The sequence below is a fragment of the Cebus imitator genome, unplaced genomic scaffold (genome assembly GCF_001604975.1).
Source record: "Cebus imitator isolate Cc_AM_T3 unplaced genomic scaffold, Cebus_imitator-1.0 Scaffold61, whole genome shotgun sequence".
In the NCBI taxonomy this organism is placed as follows: Eukaryota; Metazoa; Chordata; class Mammalia; order Primates; family Cebidae; genus Cebus; species Cebus imitator.
Window position 1 is genome coordinate 8,007,872 of NW_016107376.1, and position 2,828 is coordinate 8,010,699.

Below are 2,828 nucleotides of genomic sequence, written 5' to 3' on the forward strand. Positions count from 1 at the left end.
GTAGAGACGGGGTTTCACCATGTTGACCAGGATGGTCTCGATCTCTTGACCTCGTGATCCACCCACCTCGGCCTCCCAAAGTGCTGGGATTACAGGCTTGAGCCACCGCGCCTGGCCAGAATAATTAAATTTTTTTTCAGAGATGGAGTCTTGCTATGTCGTCCAGGCTGGCACTATACCCCTGGGCTGCAGCAATCCTCCTGCCCCGGCCTCCTGAGTAGCTGGGTTTACAGGCAGAAGTCACCATGCCCAGCTAGAATGATCTCAAGGAAAGATGGGTAAATTCAAGATTACTTTGGTGCCGGAAATATGACAGTAATGTGGCATCTTCTGCACTGAGGGTCTACGCTTCCAAGCTCTTTCACACTCAGGCTTGCCCTGTCTTTTCTGCCTCAGACACCACAAACTGTGGTTCCTTTTCCAGCTCCGTTACAGTTCAGACTTGTGGGGAGGTGACAAGAGCTAACACGTTACCACTGGGAGCTTGGCTGACATCTCCAAAACTGGAGACTCTGTGGAAGCCTCATGCTACTGCAGGCTGTACATAAAAAGTAAAGCGCCCCAAGCTAATACTACAAGGAAATTCCCGTTTTTACTTCCAGGAGCAAAGACACTGAAACGGTCCCCTGTATGCCCCTTAATGTCATATGGTCCTCTGACCGCCCCCTACCCCACTTTTTTGTGGAGACAAGGTCTCACTTTGTCACCCAGGCTGGCGTGCAGTGGCAAAATCACAGCTCACTGCAGCCTGACCTCATGGGCTCAAGCAGTCCTCCCACCTCAGCCTCATGGGTAGCTGGGACTACAGGTGTGCACTGCCACACCCAGCTTATTTTTTGTAGAGACAGGGTTTTGTTATGTTTCCCAGGCTGTCTTAAACTCCTGAGCTCAAGTGATCTGCCTGCCTCAGCCTTCCCAAAGTGCTGGGATTACAGGCGTGAGCCACCATGCCTGGTCCTGACCCTTTTAGCAGGAAATCCAGCCCAGCCCCTGAACAGTGTGTTAGAGAGTTCAACAAAACCTTCTAGAAGACCAAAGAAGACTCATAGGAATAAGCCTCTTGCTGATTAACAGAGACATGACCATTTGTGGAGAAAGTCCAATCAGCATTGAACACCTTTAGGGGAACCCTGCCATTCAAGACTTCAAGCATTACCAGGAAAACCTCCACTGAGAAACCTTACAAACATCTCTGCAGAACAGATTAAAAAAGACACATTTCTGCCCAATCAGTACACATCAAATGGTGATTTAAGAGCAAGGCTAGGAAACCAGAAGATAAGCATATACATAAAGTTGCCACTATTCCAAATAGTAAAACGAAGACAAAGTTGATGATCCTAGGAGAGCTGGTGGGCTGTGGAGCTAGGAGAGACAGGCCGCTCCCTTTATCTTCCTGTACATTCCAGGAGGCCCTAGAATGCCCGAGATGGTGTAATGCACAAAGCCCTCCTTTCCCTGTCCCGCCACCATCTCAGGAGGAAATGGCCACACTTGGGTATACGGAACAGCTCAAGTAACTAGGTCTTTCTGTTATTGACCTGAAAGGGCTGGTTTTGCCACATGTGTGACTCAGCACCCACCCTAGACCCAGGGCCGGGGCCTCATCACACAAATGAGCCATGGAAACATCTCCCACACTCCCCATCCTGCCACTTGCAGGCGGCCCGCTGCCCAGCCCTGTGGACTCTTCCCTTGCAACGTGAGTTGTATCCACTTCCCTTCTGGTCCCATTCCCAAGTTCAGCACATTTTAGCATGTGCCTGCGTTACTGCCACAGCCATTGTCTTCATCTGTTTTGTGCTGCTGTACAAGAAACAAACTTCCTTGGCTTGTGATTCTGGAGGTTGGGAAGTCCATGATCCAGGGTCACATCTGCTGAGGGCCTTCCTGCCGTACCGTAAGACAACGGAAGTTATCACCGGTAAGAGACAGCAAGAAAGGGACAAACTTGCTTGTACAGTGAACCCACTCCTGCAATAACACGAGTCACCTCCTCCTGTCCCCACCTCTCAGCATGGCTGTCCTGGGGATTAAGTTTCCAATACATGAGCTTTGGGGTACACAATCCAACTACAGCCGCCGTCTGCTGTCCTCCTGCCCTCTCCCTCTTCTCCACACTTCTGCTGGGTTCTCCAGCTGGATTAATCTTGAAACAACACTTTAATGTCACCACGCTCCCAAAAGCAGTCAACTTGAACCCATTCCCAACAGGCTGGAGAATCAAAGTTTCAGCCACTCAGTCATCACCTGCTTCCATCTGAACCCATGTCCTTTCTAGCCTCAGCACATTCTTTGATGCTTCCTGTTTTCCTACCTACCTTGGGCAGATGAATCAGAGGCTTCCCTTCCATAGAGGAGCCCATCTACCCACTGATGCTTAACTCAGGCAATGGATTAGAAACTCTTTGGGACTCAGACCCAGACCTACAGAACACATTTACGGGGGTAAAGGCTGGGTGTGTGTGTTTTTAGGGAGTTCCACAAGTGACTCTGCCACATAGCACCAACTCTAAGGGAAGACAGATGTGTAACAATGCTCAGTGCCATTACAGGGACTCCATGAGTGCCCAGGAAGGAGGAGCTCCAGGGAGGGTTGAGAGATTTCACAGTAAAGGCGACAACTCAGCCAAGTCCTAAGAGATAGCTAAGATTTAAGGAGACAGCTGGTTAAACAAACTCTTCTTTTTTTTTTCTTTTTATTTTAAAGATGGAGTTTCTCCACGATGGCCAGGCTGATCTTGAACTCCTGACCTCAGGTAATCCACCCACCTCAGCCTCCCAAAGTGCCAGGATTATAGACATGAGCCATGGCGCCTGGCTTTTTT

The 2,828-nt window shown here is 49.6% G+C and overlaps 1 protein-coding gene across 3 annotated transcripts in view; it reads right to left on the minus strand.

The window, feature by feature from the left end:
• The window catches only part of PROSER2 (proline and serine rich 2), a 103,571-nt gene that overhangs the window by 20,908 nt on the left and 79,835 nt on the right, over positions 1-2,828 (minus strand). The window lies entirely within an intron of this gene.